We start from the raw sequence: 21,580 nt of genomic DNA, 5'->3' as shown, positions 1-21,580 counted from the left end.
AATGAATGAAATGAATGAAATGAATGAAATGAATGAAATGAATGAAATGAATGAAATGAATGAAATGAATGAAATGAATGAAATGAATGAAATGAATGAAATGAATGAAATGAATGAAATGAATGAAATGAATGAAATGAATGAAATGAATGAAATGAATGAAATGAATGAAATGAATGAAATGAATGAAATGAATGAAATGAATGAAATGAATGAAATGAATGAAATGAATGAAATGAATGAAATGAATGAAATGAATGAAATGAATGAAATGAATGAAATGAATGAAATGAATGAAATGAATGAAATGAATGAAATGAATGAAATGAATGAAATGAATGAAATGAATGAAATGAATGAAATGAATGAAATGAATGAAATGAATGAAATGAATGAAATGAATGAAATGAATGAAATGAATGAAATGAATGAAATGAATGAAATGAATGAAATGAATGAAATGAATGAAATGAATGAAATGAATGAAATGAATGAAATGAATGAAATGAATGAAATGAATGAAATGAATGAAATGAATGAAATGAATGAAATGAATGAAATGAATGAAATGAATGAAATGAATGAAATGAATGAAATGAATGAAATGAATGAAATGAATGAAATGAATGAAATGAATGAAATGAATGAAATGAATGAAATGAATGAAATGAATGAAATGAATGAAATGAATGAAATGAATGAAATGAATGAAATGAATGAAATGAATGAAATGAATGAAATGAATGAAATGAATGAAATGAATGAAATGAATGAAATGAATGAAATGAATGAAATGAATGAAATGAATGAAATGAATGAAATGAATGAAATGAATGAAATGAATGAAATGAATGAAATGAATGAAATGAATGAAATGAATGAAATGAATGAAATGAATGAAATGAATGAAATGAATGAAATGAATGAAATGAATGAAATGAATGAAATGAATGAAATGAATGAAATGAATGAAATGAATGAAATGAATGAAATGAATGAAATGAATGAAATGAATGAAATGAATGAAATGAATGAAATGAATGAAATGAATGAAATGAATGAAATGAATGAAATGAATGAAATGAATGAAATGAATGAAATGAATGAAATGAATGAAATGAATGAAATGAATGAAATGAATGAAATGAATGAAATGAATGAAATGAATGAAATGAATGAAATGAATGAAATGAATGAAATGAATGAAATGAATGAAATGAATGAAATGAATGAAATGAATGAAATGAATGAAATGAATGAAATGAATGAAATGAATGAAATGAATGAAATGAATGAAATGAATGAAATGAATGAAATGAATGAAATGAATGAAATGAATGAAATGAATGAAATGAATGAAATGAATGAAATGAATGAAATGAATGAAATGAATGAAATGAATGAAATGAATGAAATGAATGAAATGAATGAAATGAATGAAATGAATGAAATGAATGAAATGAATGAAATGAATGAAATGAATGAAATGAATGAAATGAATGAAATGAATGAAATGAATGAAATGAATGAAATGAATGAAATGAATGAAATGAATGAAATGAATGAAATGAATGAAATGAATGAAATGAATGAAATGAATGAAATGAATGAAATGAATGAAATGAATGAAATGAATGAAATGAATGAAATGAATGAAATGAATGAAATGAATGAAATGAATGAAATGAATGAAATGAATGAAATGAATGAAATGAATGAAATGAATGAAATGAATGAAATGAATGAAATGAATGAAATGAATGAAATGAATGAAATGAATGAAATGAATGAAATGAATGAAATGAATGAAATGAATGAAATGAATGAAATGAATGAAATGAATGAAATGAATGAAATGAATGAAATGAATGAAATGAATGAAATGAATGAAATGAATGAAATGAATGAAATGAATGAAATGAATGAAATGAATGAAATGAATGAAATGAATGAAATGAATGAAATGAATGAAATGAATGAAATGAATGAAATGAATGAAATGAATGAAATGAATGAAATGAATGAAATGAATGAAATGAATGAAATGAATGAAATGAATGAAATGAATGAAATGAATGAAATGAATGAAATGAATGAAATGAATGAAATGAATGAAATGAATGAAATGAATGAAATGAATGAAATGAATGAAATGAATGAAATGAATGAAATGAATGAAATGAATGAAATGAATGAAATGAATGAAATGAATGAAATGAATGAAATGAATGAAATGAATGAAATGAATGAAATGAATGAAATGAATGAAATGAATGAAATGAATGAAATGAATGAAATGAATGAAATGAATGAAATGAATGAAATGAATGAAATGAATGAAATGAATGAAATGAATGAAATGAATGAAATGAATGAAATGAATGAAATGAATGAAATGAATGAAATGAATGAAATGAATGAAATGAATGAAATGAATGAAATGAATGAAATGAATGAAATGAATGAAATGAATGAAATGAATGAAATGAATGAAATGAATGAAATGAATGAAATGAATGAAATGAATGAAATGAATGAAATGAATGAAATGAATGAAATGAATGAAATGAATGAAATGAATGAAATGAATGAAATGAATGAAATGAATTAAATGAATTAAATGAATTAAATGAATGAAATGAATGAAATGAATGAAATGAATGAAATGAATGAAATGAATTAATGAAATTAATGAAATTAATGAAATTAATGAAATTAATGAAATTAATGAAATGAATGAAATGAATGAAATGAATGAAATGAATGAAATGAATGAAATGAATGAAATGAATGAAATGAATGAAATGAATGAAATGAATCAAATGAATCAAATGAATCAAATGAATCAAATGAATCAAATGAATCAAATGAATCAAATGAATCAAATCAATCAAATCAATCAAATCAATCAAATGAATCAAATGAATCAAATGAATCAAATGAATAAAATGAATCAAATGAATCAAATGAATCAAATGAATCAATTGAATCAATTGAATCAAATGAATGAAATGAATGAAATGAATGAAATGAATGAAATGAATGAAATGAATGAAATGAATGAAATGAATGAAATTAATGAAATTAATGAAATTAATGAAATTAATGAAATTAATGAAATTAATGAAATTAATGAAATTAATGAAATTAATGAAATTAATGAAATGAATGAAATGAATGAAATGAATGAAATGAATGAAATGAATGAAATGAATGAAATGAATGAAATGAATGAAATGAATGAAATGAATGAAATGAATAAAATGAATGAAATGAATGAAATGAATGAAATGAATGAAATGAATGAAATGAATGAAATGAATGAAATGAATGAAATGAATGAAATGAATGAAATGAATGAAATGAATGAAATGAATGAAATGAATGAAATGAATGAAATGAATGAAATGAATGAAATGAATGAAATGAATGAAATGAATGAAATGAATGAAATGAATGAAATGAATGAAATGAATGAAATGAATGAAATGAATGAAATGAATGAAATGAATGAAATGAATGAAATGAATGAAATGAATGAAATGAATGAAATGAATGAAATGAATGAAATGAATGAAATGAATGAAATGAATGAAATGAATGAAATGAATGAAATGAATGAAATGAATGAAATGAATGAAATGAATGAAATGAATGAAATGAATGAAATGAATGAAATGAATGAAATGAATGAAATGAATGAAATGAATGAAATGAATAAAATGAATAAAATGAATGAAATGAATGAAATGAATGAAATGAATGAAATGAATGAAATGAATGAAATGAATGAAATTAATGAAATGAATGAAATTAATGAAATGAATGAAATTAATGAAATGAATGAAATGAATGAAATGAATGAAATGAATGAAATGAATGAAATGAATGAAATGAATGAAATGAATGAAATGAATGAAATGAATGAAATGAATGAAATGAATGAAACGAATGAAATGAATGAAATGAATGAAATGAATGAAATGAATGAAATGAATGAAATGAATGAAATGAATGAAATGAATGAAATGAATGAAATGAATGAAATGAATGAAATGAATGAAATGAATGAAATGAATGAAATGAATGAAATGAATGAAATGAATGAAATGAATGAAATGAATGAAATGAATGAAATGAATGAAATGAATGAAATGAATGAAATGAATGAAATGAATGAAATGAATGAAATGAATGAAATGAATGAAATGAATGAAATGAATGAAATGAATGAAATGAATGAAATGAATGAAATGAATGAAATGAATGAAATGAATGAAAATGAAATGAATCAAATGAATCAAATGATTCAAATGAATTGAATGAATCAAATGAATCAAATGAATCAAATGAATCAAATGAATCAAATGAATCAAATGAATCAAATGAATCAAATGAATCAAGTGAATCAAATGAATCAAATGAATCAAATGAATCAAATGAATCAAATGAATCAAATGAATCAAATGAATCAAATGAATCAAATGAATCAAATGAATCAAATGAATCAAATGAATCAAATGAATCAAATGAATCAAATGAATCAAATGAATCAAATGAATCAAATGAATCAAATGAATCAAATGAATCAAATGAATCAAATGAATCAAATGAATCAAATGAATCAAATGAATCAAATGAATCAAATGAATCAAATGAATCAAATCAATCAAATTAATCAAATTAATCAAATTAATCAAATGAATCAAATGAATCAAATGAATCAAATGGATCAAATGAAACAAATGAATCAAATGAATCAAATGAATCAAATGAATCAAATGAATCAAATGAATCAAATGAATCAAATGAATCAAATGAATCAAATGAATCAAATGAATCAAATGAATCAAATGAATCAAATGAATCAAATGAATCAAATGAATCAAATGAATCAAATGAATCAAATGAATCAAATGAATCAAATGAATCAAATGAATCAAATAAATCAAATGAATCAAATGAATCAAATGAATCAAATGAATCAAATGAATCAAATGAATCAAATGAATCAAATGAATCAAATGAATCAAATGAATCAAATGAATCAAATGAATCAAATGAATCAAATGAATCAAATGAATCAAATGAATCAAATGAATCAAATGAATCAAATGAATCAAATGAATCAAATGAATCAAATGGATCAAATGAATCAAATGAATCAAATGAATCAAATGAATCAAATGAATCAAATGAATCAAATGAATCAAATGAATCAAATGAATCAAATGAATCAAATGAATCAAATGAATCAAATGAATCAAATGAATCAAATGAATCAAATGAATCAAATGAATCAAATAAATCAAATAAATCAAATAAATCAAATAAATCAAATGAATCAAATGAATCAAATGAATCAAATGAATCGAACGAATCGAATGATTCAAATGAATCAAATGAATCAAATGAATCAAATGAATCAAATGAATCAAATGAATCAAATAAATTGAATGAATCAAATGAATCAAATGAATCAAATGAATCAAATGAATCAAATGAATCAAATGAATCAAATGAATCAAATGAATCAAATGAATCAAATGAATCAAATGAATCAAATGAATCAAATGAATCAAATGAATCAAATGAATCAAATGAATCAAACGAATCAAATGAATCAAACGAATCAAATGAATCAAATGAATCAAATGAATCAAATGAATCAAATGAATCAAATGAATCAAATGAATCAAATGAATCAAATGAATCAAATGAATCAAATGAATCAAATGAATCAAATGAATCAAATGAATCAAATGAATCAAATGAATCAAATGAATCAAATGAATCAAATGAATCAAATGAATCAAATGAATCAAATGAATCAAATGAATCAAATGAATCAAATGAATCAAATGAATCAAATGAATCAAATGAATCAAATGAATCAAATGAATCAAATGAATCAAATGAATCAAATGAATCAATTGAATCAAATGAATCAAATGAATCAAATGAATCAAATGAATCAAATGAATCAAATGAATCAAATGAATCAAATGAATCAAATGAATCAAATGAATCAAATGAATCAAATGAATCAAATGAATCAAATGAATCAAATGAATCAAATGAATCAAATGAATCAAATGAATCAAATGAATCAAATGAATCAAATGAATCAAATGAATCAAATGAATCAAATGAATCAAATGAATCAAATGAATCAAATGAATCAAATGAATCAAATGAATCAAATGAATCAAATGAATCAAATGAATCAAATGAATCAAATGAATCAAATGAATCAAATGAATCAAATGAATCAAATGAATCAAATGAATCAAATGAATCCAATGAATCAAATGAATCAAATGAATCAAATGAATCAAATGAATCAAATGAATCAAATGAATCAAATGAATCAAATGAATCAAATGAATCAAATGAATCAAATGAATCAAATGAATCAAATGAATCAAATGAATCAAATGAATCAAATGAATCAAATGAATCAAATGAATCAAATGAATCAAATGAATCAAATGAATCAAATGAATCAAATGAATCAAATGAATCAAATGAATCAAATGAATCAAATGAATCAAATGAATCAAATGAATCAAATGAATCAAATGAATCAAATGAATCAAATGAATCAAATGAATCAAATGAATCAAATGAATCAAATGAATCAAATGAATCAAATGAATCAAATGAATCAAATGAGTCAAATGAATCAAATGAATCAAATGAATCAAATGAATCAAATGAATCAAATGAATCAAATGAATCAAATGAATCAAATGAATCAAATGAATCAAATGAATCAAATGAATCAAATGAATCAAATGAATCAAATGAATCAAATGAATCAAATGAATCAAATGAATCAAATGAATCAAATGAATCAAATGAATCAAATGAATCAAATGAATCAAATGAATCAAATGAATCAAATGAATCATGAATCAAATAAATCAAATGAATCAAATGAATCAAATGAATCAAATGAATCAAATGAATCAAATGAATCAAATGAATCAAATGAATCAAATGAATCAAATGAATCAAATGAATCAAATGAATCAAATGAATCAAATGAATCAAATGAATCAAATGAATCAAATGAATCAAATGAATCAAATGAATCAAATGAATCAAATGAATCAAATGAATCAAATGAAACAAATGAATCAAATGAGTGAAATGAATCATGAATCAAATGAACCAAATGATTCAAATGAATCAAATGATTCAAATGAATTGAATGAATCAAATGAATCAAATGAATCAAATGAATCAAATGAATCAAATGAATCAAATGAATCAAATGAATCAAATGAATCAAATGAATCAAATGAATCAAATGAATCAAATGAATCAAATGAATCAAATGAATCAAATGAATCAAATGAATCAAATGAATCAAATGAATCAAATGAATCAAATGAATCAAATGAATCAAATGAATCAAATGAATCAAATGAATCAAACGAATCAAATGAATCAAATGAATCAAATGAATCAAATGAATCAAATGAATCAAATGAATCAAATGAATCACAAGAATCAAATAAATTATTTGAATGAAATGATTGAAACTGAAAAAGTTGTCAGATTATTAAAATGAAGAAACTGAACAAAATGAATAAAATGCATACAATGAAAACAATGAATTAAATATGTTGAATGAATGATATGAGTAAAATGCACAAAAAGAATAAACTGATCAGAGTGAATCCAAAGAATGAAACGAATAAAATATGTAAAAGGAACGCAGATGAACAAAACGAATAAAAAATGCTGAATTAAATAATTAATTAAAATGAAATGGTCATATATTTGAAGCTAAAAACATTTTTGAATAAAGAAAATGAATAAACCGGATTGTACGGATTTGAGAACCATTGCATCAGAAAGTTTTGAAATGTTTTTGAAAATCCTATCTTCTGAGAATAGGCTAATAAATATGCAATGGACTTTCTAGGGCTTCCATCTTTTTTTTGGTTTTATTCTTTTTGTTTTCATGCTTCTTTGCTTGACGGCGTCGTTTTAAGATTATCTGGTATTTCTACTTTATTGTTGGACCTTAATTAGTTATCAGGAACCTGGAACGTTCAATTTGCTTTGGAATTCGATGTTTACTTTTTGGTCACATATTCCCGAAAAAAGATTTATGTACAGAATAGAATTTACTGGTCCAGTATTTTAACGCGCAATTGAATATAGTGAAGTGAGACAATGTCACATGTGCTTTCAAGCCCCTTGAACAGAGAACGACAGGGAAAATGCAATTCGTGAATGAGACAGGTAGATATTTCAGTTTTTATTTGCATTGAAGTAAATAGTGTGAAATGTCTAGGCTATATCGATAGTATAAAAGCCGTGTATTCAGTTGATTGCAATGCAGTCTCTTTCCATTCATCCTTATAGCTTTCATATTGTTTCGTTCGGAATTCTCGTGCAGGAAATAATTGAATAAGTCCTATACAGACCAATACTGTGAAAAAGAAATGGTTCAAACTACTCAGTATATCCAGATATGGACGACGATAAGTCAGAAGGTACATTGTAGTTGCATTCCCCAACGAGAGTGGGTACTTTGGATCTAATTTGTGGATATTTTTGCTCTTTGATCCGTTATTTTTCATGAAAGTTCGTACCAATACAACGAATGTGCAGCTGATACAACTCATGGTTCATTCGTCACGTTCCGTCTTCCATCTGCACGCCACCATAGATGGTACGCAACACCTTTCGTTCGAAAACTCCAAGGGCGCGTTGGTCCTCCACGAGCATAGTCCAGGTCTCGTGGCCGTAGAGGACCACCGATCTAATCAGCGTCTTGTAGATAATCAACTTCGTGCGGCGGCGAATTTTGTTCGACCGAAGCGTCCTCCGGAGTCCAAACTAGGCACGATTTCCCGCCAAGATCAGTCTCTAAATTTCTCTGCTGTTATCATTGTCGGCGGTTACCAATGAGCCCAAATACATGAATTCGTCGACCATCTCGATTTCGTCACCGTCAATCCGAACTCGGGTGGGAGGTTCACATTGTCGTCTCTAGAATCTCTTCCTCTTCTGTATTTTGTCTTAGAAACGTTGATGGCAAGTCCAATCCTTCTGGCTTCAGTTTTTACGGTCTTTGAGCATATGTTTCATTCAAAATTCAATAGAGATACGAATAGTTTAAATATCGCACGTGGAATGTCTCTTTTGGAAATTTTCATCGTCAAACTTTCATATTACCCAGTTAAGCCAAATATTTTTTTCTGATATAGCCATGAATTTCCTTAATTATAGTGTAGATACAGGCTTGGAATACAATTGAATTAAAGTTGAGTTGATGTAGCAGCAGACAAAAAATAGTTTTGTTTTCTCAAACCTTCGCAATTACAATTAATAAATATTTCAGATTGGCAGAAGATCTTATCACACAACTTAGTAATGGATACAGAAATAGCTAGATAGATGCGATAGAAGAGAGACAGAGAGAGAAAGAGAGAGAGAGAGAGAGAGAGAGAGAGAGAGAGAGAGAGAGAGAGAGATGGTGGGGGGGGGCGTGTGAGGAATGGCAAATGATGGTTAATGCAATGACATTATTTTTATAGGTATATTATTATGATATATTTCTTACATTCTTACATTCTTATCATAAATAATGTAAGTAGCAGAGGCGACGCGTCGGTACGTTCAACCTGTTCATTGAACAGGTAAGCAAAATCTGACGACCCGAACATTAACAGCAGCAGCACACAAATTAATTTAAATGAAATAAATAATCTCCAAACCTTGACGTTCGACAACTTGATCCAAACGATAAACCAACTTAGCATACCAAGTGAGTACATTTCAAAAAAACTCTGTCTACTCATGACCGGTTCAACCTCAAACATGCACGCATCTCGTACTCTCACCGCATGCTTTCAGCAGCTACATGAGCAACGGCTGTAACAGCAGCGTGAATGACATGGGCGACCGCGACGGCTTTTTATACTGATTTTCCTTTTGCACCGGTTCAAGTCAAATATTGAACCAGGGCGCATTGGTGCGATGTCCATATGAGTGTGTTGTGTGCAAACGAGAGCAATTTATAATTTTTGAGTGCGTGTTGTCGTACGTTCAAAACAGTCGGTTGAACGTGAACGCTTTCTTGGGTAGCCTGAAGAAATGTCGCTGCACTTGGGGTATATTGGTTTTGGGTATGGATTGCGTTGGTTCAACGATAATAACGAACCGTCTACTTTTGCTTCGAAGAACTGTGTGCTCTTTACATTTATATGTTGAAAACTTATCTACTGAGAGTGTAAAATGGATTCGAATGATCTTGTGTTCTATTGTAAAAATGAACGGGTTTATGTTAAATATCTCGTGCTTACAATATTTCACGAGCAATTTTTTTTCTGGATTCAATGAATTGCGTGAAGAACATTCAAATTTCTACCCCATTTGAAAGAATCGAGGGATGACTTTTAACCGGTTGACAAATACTTCAATTTTTCTTATACAAAATTTGACGATTATTTCTTGGTGTGTGGTACAAAAGATTCTACATTCCAAGATAATTCGTACCATACTATGATATGTCATCACAAAATTCATCGTAGTTTCGTTTTCTTTTTTGAATTTCGTACAATTTACACTAAATATTTAAAATTACGAAAAATTTCGTTCATCAAGTCACCGTGCTATTTATTAGTTCACGAATTGGAAGAATCCAATATGTTTTTAGCAGTTTTACCAATAAATTCGTTCAGCGATATGAATTTTTGGCGCATATTTATTGTGGAGATCCTTCGGAAAAAATCGTTCTTATTACGAAAGATGCTCGTAAATATTATAAAGGCATTCGTGTATTTTATCATACAATTCGTTTGAATAATGAAATGTAATAAGATAACGAAAGTCGTTTCGTGGTTTTTACAAAAAACTTGTGATGAAAATAAAATCGTTTCCGTAGACATACGAATGATTCATCATATGTACGAAAAATTCGTATATTTTACGAAAGTTTTCTGAACGAAATATATTCGTAGCAGATTTACGAATATATTTTCTTAGTGTACTTTTTGGTCTTTTAAGCATTCTACCAGACGTTTGTTTGACAATTATCGGTGGGTTTTTGACAACAAATTTGTTTTGCTCAGCTCTCACGTACAGAAAAACCCGAACATCTTTCATTGGTCCTATTCGTTAGACATTGGATGGAATCGATAATTTTGTCGAGCCCACCCGAGTACCGTCAGAAAATATAAACGAGAAATAATTAGCTGATCTAAAAACCCCCAATTAGAGATGATTGTGACGTTTCCAGGACCTTTGTAAAATATTGAACGGGTTGACAGTGGAACCACGCGTCGCCTCTGGTAAGTAGTAATTTTTGCACCATAACCAATATAACCTTAATCTTGCAAAAGAGCTAAATTTTCGCTAGATTTTTGGGCTTCAAACATACAGTTGCTTTCGGTGACGCCACGAGTATTATTATATGAGAAGTCTTTTATCTCACTACCAGGTGAATTACTTTTTGATCTGTGTATTTATATACCATCCAACATTTACCTCATGATTGAACGCAATGCCTAATCCAAGATATAAATAATAGAACTCACTGTTTCTTTATCAACAGATTATTTTGTCTTTGAAGTGAACTTATATATTGATTTTTGAGAAATAGTTAATTTATTATAAAGGTAATTCACAAAATGTTCTCAACATCGAGTTCTTTGAATCACGTAGATGTGTTTTCATACCCCGATATTCAAAATCGGTTTAGTTTTGCCCCTAAAACACAAGTAAAGCAGTACTCTGTATGAAACAATCTCATTTTTAGTTAGTGGAAATTGGTAAGCGAGGACTAAAAATACAAAATGTCCAATATCTCCGCCGCTCGTGCACGGATTTCGACAATCTATAGCTTGTTAGAAAGGTATTTTTACAAGCTTTCTATTTATGTGCAGTCAATAATGCGGGACAATAATGTATCGTTCGAAAGTTATTTGCAAAAAAACCTGCTGTATTTTGACAAAATCGGCCATATCTCAGAAAGTAAACAACATATCGAAAATCAAAAATAATAGTGTCAAATGGCAACGTTGTGCCTTTCATTTGAAACTAGTTTAATTAAGATCGGTTCAGCCATTGCTGAGATAATTACATGACATTTTGTACATACATACATACACACATACACACACACATATAGACATTGTCTCAATTTGTCGAGCTGAGTCGATTGGTATATGAGACTCGGCCCTCCGGGCCTCGGAAAAAGTTTTCAAAGTTTGAGCGAATCCTATACATTTCTTTTGTAAGAAATGTAAAAGGAGCTGTAATTTTTTTTTCAATATTGTCGAGATCCTTAGATACCAATAAAAAATATAAAATGGTTGCATTTCATGAAGTTCGATTTTTTTTAAATGCATTTCCTTTTAGGGATAAGCTATACAGCATACATTGCATGCGCAGACGTCACAAATTCAGCCATAAGACTGCAAACTTTGTTAACTAGCAGGGGTTACAATATTCGCTCATTCTCACGACAAGCAGTTTATCGCACAGCTTTTTTATCCTTAGTAGGCATGAACCTAAATTTTCACCTTTTAAGAAATTGCGAGAATTTCTTAACAATGCAGTATGGAAGCGCAATAATTTCGCAGCTGCGAACCTCGTGATCAATTAAGTTCAAGAAAAACTATAAATATATTACATTGTAGGATTTATTTCCCCACATTATTGCAGTATTTTGTTTCTAATGCTCTGTATCTACTCATTTTTGTGAATTTTTGCGAAACCATTAGTTATTCGCTAGTTTTATATTAGGCGCGATAATATCATCTCATACCGCGTAAAGATGAGATCCAATGCTATATTGTCGAGAAAAGTTGGAGAGCAAACAATGTTACATCGCATGTTTGCCTTTTTATTGCTAGTCGAAGTAGGTAAAATATCGCCTTATTCTGATCACGAATGCGAAAATTTTAAACGCTGTTAACTAGTACTATAAAGAAAGATAGATTCATGTTTAAGGTGAGATTTTTTGTGACGTGGTTTTCATTAACAGCAGGTACAGAAATTTTGTATCTTTCTTCAGCATATTACACAGTGGTCGGAAACGCCAAAAACGTAAATTTAATTCACTAGAGGCCAAACCATCGAATGTATCACAGGGTGTCTTTGGAGGAATTGTTCGTATGAATATTCCGACAATCTGATAACAATTGAAATTAGGCATGGCTTACTATGATCGAACTAAAACAACGACTTTTTATACTAACGAGGTGTAAAGTTGGTCTCTTCGACAAAGTTTTGGAAATGCTCGTAGTGAAGACTTTAGTTGAATAACTTGAGCTTGTAGGACTAAAGGTTATCGATTTATAAGGCGTTTTCTATGGCAACTTGTAATTGAATATCTAGTTTTTTTTAATATAACTTTGTTGTGATTTTTCGTGCAAACAATGTTCAAGACAAACTATTGTAATATTGTCGAAGACTGTATGTAAAAATACTCATTCGTTTCAAAGTTATTGAAGATTTATTTATTTATTTATTTATTTATTGGGCTTTAACCACACAGGGTCATTCGCCGTCAGAAAGGAGATAGTTGTAATACATATCACTGATTTAGTTTTTCTTCTTTGAGATCAATTGGCTATTGAATTGATGAGGTGTTGAGCTCCGGAATGAAGGCAGCTTGCCAGGGCCGATGGAGAGCCTCCACAGCGCCCGGTTTTGGTATGTCAGTGGACCCACTGAACGATGGTGGTGGGTGACTTGTTTATTTGCGGTTAGACGAGAGACCTCCCCAGCATCCGGTTTGGATGTGGCGGGAGGCCCGTTGAGCGTTCCTGATTGATGAGTTGGCAGATTGTCGCTGTCGGAGGGCCGCGGGTGAACCTCCTTAGCACCCGGTCCGGGTGTGGCGAAGGGCCCCACTGGGCGTTAATAGCAATTGGGCTGATGAATTGCGGTTGTAGAAGGGCCGCGGGAGAACCTCCCCAGCACCCGGTCCAAGTGTGGCGGAGGGCCCGCAGGGCGGTGGTAGTAATAGTGCTGACGGATTGCAGTTGTAGAAGGGCCGCGGGAGAACCTCCCCAACATCCGGTCCGGGTGTGGCGGAGGGCCCGCAGGGCGGTGGTAGTAATAGTGCTGACGGATTCCGGTTGTAGAAGGGCCGCGGGAGAACCTCTCCAGCACCCGGTCCGGGCGGTGGCGGAGGGCCCGCTGGGCGGTGGTGGTAGCTGGGCTGACGGATTCCGGTTGTAGAAGGGCCGCGGGAGAACCTCTCCAGCACCCGGTCCGGGCGGTGGCGGAGGGCCCGCTGGGTGGTGGTGGTAGATGGGCTGACGGGTTGCCATTGTAGAAGGGCCGCGGGAGAACTTCCCAGCACCCGGTCCGAGTGTGGCGGAGGGCCCGCAGGGCGGTGGTAGTAATAGTGCTGACGGATTGCAGTTGTAGAAGGGCCGCGGGAGAACCTCCCCAGCACCCGGTCCGAGTTTGGCGAAGGGCCCGCTGGACGGTGGTAGTAATTGGGCTGGCAGATTGCGGTTGTAGGAGAGCCGCGGGAAAACCTCCCCAGCACCCGGCCGGGGCGGAGGGCCCGCTGGGCGGTGGTAGTAGTTGGGCTGACGGGTTGCCATTGTAGAAGGGCCGCGGGAGAACCTCCCCAGCACCCGGTCCGGGTGTGGCGGAGGGCCCGCTGGGCGGTGGTAGTAGTTGGTCTGACGGATTGCGGTTGTAGAAGGGCCGCGGGAGAACCTCCCCGGCACCCGGACCGGGTGTGGCGGAGGGCCCGCTGAACAGTAGTGGTAGTGGTTGCAGTAGAGGATGGTGTGGAGTTGGCCGGTTCGCGGTCTGTCTCAGATGGATTCGAAAAGATTGGCATCTTTCAGGAAGGCAAGTAGTGCCTCTTCGTGCACTGGGTCGTTTGCCAGTGTTTCTCGAATCGAGGAGGGCAAGTTGTGATGTCGTCGTAGGTTGTCGAACTCCCTGCAGTTTATTAGTAGATGCTCCACCGTGAGTCTAGTGCTGCAAGATGTACATATTGGAGGATCGACGCGGGTAATGGTGTGGGCATGGGTGAGCCTCGTATGACCCACGCGGAGGCGGGATAGCGCTCTTTGTTCGACTCGGTTTTCGCGGTCTGTCCACTTTTCGAGGTCTCCCTTTACCTTTTGAGGGTAGCCTCGGAGAGTCCTCCAGTGAGTGATGAAGTGCTCAGAGGTCTTCGCCTTGAATTCCCTGATGATGTCGGATGACGGTACCTCATTAGAGAACAGGGCAGGGGTTACAATATTCGCTCATTCTCACGACAAGCAGTTTATCGCACAGCTTTTTTTATCCTTAGTAGGCATGAACCTAAATTTTCACCTTTTAAGAAATTGCGAGAATTTCTTGACAATGCAGTATGGAAGCGCAATAATTTCGCAGCTGCGAACCTCGTGATCAATTAAGTTCAAGAAAAACTATTAATATATTACATTGTAGGATTTATTTCCCCACATTATTGCAGTATTTTGTTTCTAATGCTCTGTATCTACTCATTTTTGTGAATTTTTGCGAAACCATTAGTTATTCGCTAGTTTTATATTAGGCGCGATAATATCATCTCATACCGCGTAAAGATGAGATCCAATGCTATATTGTCGAGAAAAGTTGGAGAGCAAACAATGTTACATCGCATGTTTGCCTTTTTATTGCTAGTCGAAGTAGGTAAAATATCGCCTTATTCTGATCACGAATGCGAAAATTTTAAACTCTGTTAACTAGTACTATAAAGAAAGATAGATTCATGTTTAAGGTGAGATTTTTTGTGACGTGGTTTTCATTAACAGCAGGTACAGAAATTTTGTATCTTTCTTCAGCCTATTACACAGAGGTCGGAAACACCAAAAACGTAAATTTAATTCACTAGAGGCCAAACCATCGAATGTATCACAGGGTGTCTTTGGAGGAATTGTTCGTATGCATATTCCGACAATCTGATAACAATTGAAATTAGGCATGGCTTACTATGATCGAACTAAAACAACGACTTTTTATACTAACGAGGTGTAAAGTTGGTCTCTTCGACAAAGTTTTGGAAATGCTCGTAGTGAAGACTTTTGTTGAATAACTTGAGCTTGTAGGACTAAAGGTTATCGATTTATAAGGCGTTTTCTATGGCAACTTGTAATTGAATATCTAGTTTTTTTTAATATAACTTCGTTGTCGAAGACTGTATGTAAAAATACTCATTCGTTTCAAAGTTATTGAAGATTTTTTGCCCCAATTTTTGAAATTCTTGGTTTTATTACAAGTATTACTTTCACATATACCTGAAAATTTCTGATTTTATAAACGTGGGAGCAAAAATATGAAGTTTTTAATATCATTGGAGATCCCAAACTGATATATACCCTAATAGACATGTCATAATGAATTTAATGCTTACAAAATGTAATACCATTAATTACTAAATTTTACGAAAAAAATCGGAAAAATTTTTTCTTGCTGATTTTTGTATGGAAAAAGTAAAAAACATGATAAAGTAAGCTTACCCAATTCATAGGGTTCTAGAGTGCCACACACCACTTACCTTTATTGTGCATAGTTTAGACATTGAATAAAGTGCCTGTTCGTGCATTTTGGTTTGCACCTTTCTTTCTTATACATAGTTGAAGTTGGTGTAAAAAATGTAAAAATCTTCAATAGCATTTAATTTTACATTTTTATTAGATTGTGGGGAATATTCATACGAACAATTCCTCCAAAGACACCCTGTGATATATTCGATGGTTTGGCCTCTAATGAATTATGTTCACGTTTTTGGCTTTTCCGACCAACTAAACTTTATGAGTGCATTTAAAAGTAAGATTAAACTATGGTATAAGATTAATTGGTTCAATTTTGGTAAAAAGTTTAATTTTTGCTATTTGCTTTGCACCATTGTATAATATTAGTACTGGTTCGTAGGGTTCGTCGCGGTAATTAGCGCAACCGCGGATGCGGTGCGGGAAAAGAGCTTTTACCGCACGGTATTACCGCAACCGCACTTCAAAAAATAATTGTCTGCAGTCTGCATTAACAAGTGAATTAAAAGTATCACTTTTACCGTTTGAGAAGGACGCAACTAGATTTATTTTCTTAGCGAATGCAATGTCATTATTAGGAAAATCCCTCTATCAGAATGTTCGAGTTTTACTTATTACCCTACAATAGAGAAATATAATTAACATTTAATTTATTATTTCCATAGACTTGATAATGATTTGAAAAGAAATCCGAATATAATCTGTATTCGACCTATAGTTATTTGATTTCTTACATTTCGGTTATTCTAATATTATAAAACATACTGTTACTGAGAAATAAAATCTATAATCTGCGTCCAATATAATTTGGCACCATTATTTCAACGACATATTTTGAACACTATTTCTTTTATACTTCAAAGATAAAAAATCACAAACGAGCCTTTTCAAATACATAAAACTCACAATCCAATTATTGAAAATCAATTGAATTGTACTATCAAATACAATTTAAACATGCATCATTTCTCTCGATTCCCCATGGCAATCGTGGAATTATGAATCGTTTTCTATGACATTTTCTCAACTGTGATTTTTGATTAATTTGGAGAGCTTAAAGATTAACTAATAATACTGAGACTTAAAAACAACCCAAAGAATGTAATTATCATCATCAAACCAAACGAATTTGGAGGAATTGGCAGTAAAGGAGACAAATGTATGAAAAGCGTCCAAAATAACGAGGGGTCCAAATTAGATTGATTATCTTATCATTCGTTCTTCAACATCGTATTTCTATCTCTTTTGATTTTTGTGTAAATTCGCAATTTGTCGGCAGTCCGTTTTATAAGACTCCTTCTCAAAATGTATTCCACATAACTTTTTTTTCGCGTACGTCCATTGTTCGTCCAACTGGGAATATTTTCTACCAAATCAACAACTAATATTTTCAGTTAGGAGTATTTTGTGGTTTTTTGAAAGTAAAGCTTTCGAAGTTAGTGTAGAGTATTGCGATGTTTTGTATTTCTCAAAGACAGTGACAATTGTCAAAGTTAGTCCAGATGCCAAATTTTGCAAAGGGGCCATGCTTAAATGACGTAGCATTTTAGGGGGTAGGGGGTAGGGTAAATTTGTGACGAAGTGTGAAAAGTGTAAAGAAAACAATTTAATGTTCCTCCATTCCCAAGAGAAATAAATTTAATTTCACGCAAGTTACTTTGCACGCGGTTTTTGATGTGGTAAATTTTACGATTCCCGGAATTGCAAGCTCGCAAAAAAACGAAACATTTTGTATGCAGATTTTACTTACTACATTAGTTAGCTTATATTGCTAACTAGTAGACTTTTCTTTTCGGATTCAACCAAACAAAATTTAGTAATTTAGATGAAGGTATGCTTCTTAGAATCATTGGCAGCTACAGAATTTTTAACTGAGAGAACTTCTTTTAACGCTCCATGACATATAAAATTCAAAACAAAACTATAAACACTATATTCACACCAAAAAATAATGAAATTTAAAACGACATGTAAATCAATACGAATGTAAACATACAACGATTGAATCAAAAATTTGATGGAAAATTACGTTAAAATCAATTGGAGCATCAAACAGCATACAATTTTACACTTTCATTCGTGTAATATTACATGTCATTCATTTTACAGCAGTATTCGAGTAAAAATACATTGAAGTGCATTGGTTTTCCGTTTAAAGAAACTGTAATTTTCAATCCACGTGTAAAATTGTAATAAAATTCGTTGAGGAAAGCACGACAAGTCGTGTGTGTTTGTTGTGGAACTTAATTTTACATTTATATTCATGCTAGAAATATGTGCATGAAAATAAACTTAAAATTACAAAATATTTTTTTCTGTGTTTGTCATGAAATGGGCTTATTTTGTACGGAATTTGCTGTTATAATGAAAATGTTGATAAAAGTCGTCAAACATATTGTAAGGACATGTATTTAAAAGAATTAAAAAACATATGCATTTTTTTCATTCCCCGGCCGCGTTGCGCAAGGATGGGGGGGGGGGAATGTAGGGAAATGCTACGTTATTTACAAGGGGTAGGTTTGAGTTTTGTGACCAAATGCTACGAGGGGGGAGAGAGGGGTCGAAAATCGTCGAAAAAGCTACGTCATTTGTGTACGGCCCCTAAGCTTGGTTTAAATCAGAATGCATTGAATTGACACAAACTTGTAAATGAGCTCGATTACACTTCTATGGATATAGAAATTGCTTTTGTTTACCTCAACCATTATGATTCATTGAAGTTCCAGTAGTCTAGTGGATTTATAATAGGAAACATGGTGTTGATTAATTTTCACCCGCGAGACATTAGCAGATTTGCAAAAATAATTGATTTGTTTTGTTTTGCTTACGCAGCTTCCCGTTTCGACTCTGATCAACCAAAAAACATCAACAAGCAATCATTATGTACTGTTAATGCTTCTTTATAACAAAAGTCATCCAATTTCGCACATATCTAGCAAGCATTTCTGTACAATTCCGGTCAAGAAACTGACCCTTCCAGCAATGAACAAGGAATTTGTTTTTCTATGAAGCAATGCCGGAGGAATGAAGAACGAAGAATCCTAAGCGAAGAATGGCTAGTGGCGATTATCATCTAAGCCATTCGTGTGCCGATCCGAATGATGCGTGAAGATGAACATCGCATGAATGGTTAAATTCAACAAACAACGATGCGAACAAGCAGCGAACAGCAGACATCAGATTCGTATTTTTTGTTTGTTTGTATTATTCATTTTCGGTGATTCGGTGCCTTCGTGCGAAGAACGAGGTAGAGTTATTCGAGGCATGGGTGAATAACACAACGAATATCGCATTGAGGATGAACGAATGAACTAGTTTGGTGAAGAACATTTGCAACATTGTTCCGAACAATTCACAGTGGTCCGAATTATTAATTTAGGAAAACAAAAATGTTTGTGGCTAAACCTTATGTTTCAGAGCTATGATGTCTTCAGGACAAATAATCAGTATTGATTAGGCCATCTCAGGATGTAGATGGTATTAGGATGGCTCTTATTGTTAGGGTGCTTCAAACATTATTTTTTGATTGTGAGGAGATAGAATATGGCAGTCTTCAACAACATTGTAGAAGAACTTACACCAAGCAACTTTACTGAAGACGTCATAGTTGTATCTCCAAAGGTTTTTATTTTATAGCTATTTTAATGGAGCAACTTAGGGTGTTCCTAACAAATTCAGTTTTTTTGCTCTAACTTTTTTATTTTTTATTTTTTATAAACGGTGTTCTCAGACAACTTGTAAAGCTTATCGAGACAATTTTTTTCATGATAGAAGAATTCAGATATCACTTTTAGAACCGTAGTTATGAGTAATATTGAATAAAAAATAGGTCCTTTTAGAATATTTATATCTAAAATTGGGGCAAATAAAAATAATTTCTTATTCTTGCAATTCAAAGAGAATACTTTCAGGCATGTTTAGAAAAAAAATTGCGAAGGTGATATTTCTGAACAAAATTTAAATGGAGTTTGAAAATTGTGATTTTACTACCGAAAATTCCTCATATAGAGTCAAAATTTGTTGAATGGGCCACCCAAATTGTCACATTTTCGATGGAAGATCCAATTTTTTGATAATATGTGGCATTACAAAACCAAATCACGATGAGCACCTAAAAAATTGTTTTTACCATAATATCATAGGTTAACAGACATAACACTTTGAGGGAATTCGTTCAAAAAATATCGATCTGCGGATTTTACTAGAACACTAGCTCCACCTTTTATACACGGTCCCAATCATTAATTTACAAAAGGGTTATCCCTCAGGCTCAGGCACAATTTTTCACTAGTGGTCTATCCCTCGTATGCTTGCTCATATCGTCGCTGTTGTCCTATCTTATGACAAGAGCCATTTAGCACATTTCGAGAAAAATGATTTTTAATGTTTGAGATTGAATATCTTGAAACTTATACATGGTAAAAACAATTCAAAGAAGACAATTGATGCATCTATCTACTTTGTATTAACATCTCAAATATTACGAAGATCGGTTGACTATGTTGCGAGTTTTTACTATAAATGTAAACAAAAGTCGCACTCACACATGTCATAGGTGTGTACTGATGACAAAGTTTGTATGGCGTGTCATAATCGTGCATGGAAAATTTTCCATAGAAAAAAATCATTATTTTATTAACTTTTATTCATATCTTTGACTATATTTGGTCTATAAACAATCGGTGAGGTACATTTTGAAGGAAATGGGTCAGGGAATCTAGAAAAAATGAAATAAATGAAATAAATAATCTCCAAACCTTGACGTTCGACAACTTGATCCAAACGATAAACCAACTTAGCATACCAAGTGAGTACATTTCAAAAAAACTCTGTCTACTCATGACCGGTTCAACCTCAAACATGCACGCATCTCGTACTCTCACCGCATGCTTTCAGCAGCTACATGAGCAACGGCTGTAACAGCAGCGTGAATGACATGGGCGACCGCGACGGCTTTTTATACTGATTTTCCTTTTGCACCGGTTCAAGTCAAATATTGAACCAGGGCGCATTGGTGCGATGTCCATATGAGTGTGTTGTGTGCAAACGAGAGCAATTTA

The 21,580-nt window shown here is 32.1% G+C and overlaps 1 protein-coding gene across 1 annotated transcript in view; it reads right to left on the bottom strand.

The window, feature by feature from the left end:
• LOC131678308 (neuroligin-1-like) overlaps window positions 1-21,580 on the bottom strand; it is a 1,556,576-nt gene that overhangs the window by 846,987 nt on the left and 688,009 nt on the right. The window lies entirely within an intron of this gene.

This window comes from Topomyia yanbarensis, chromosome 2 (genome assembly GCF_030247195.1).
Source record: "Topomyia yanbarensis strain Yona2022 chromosome 2, ASM3024719v1, whole genome shotgun sequence".
NCBI lineage: Eukaryota > Metazoa > Arthropoda > Insecta > Diptera > Culicidae > Topomyia > Topomyia yanbarensis.
Note: the sequence above shows the minus strand (reverse complement) of the source record. Positions and strands in the feature narration are given on the sequence as shown.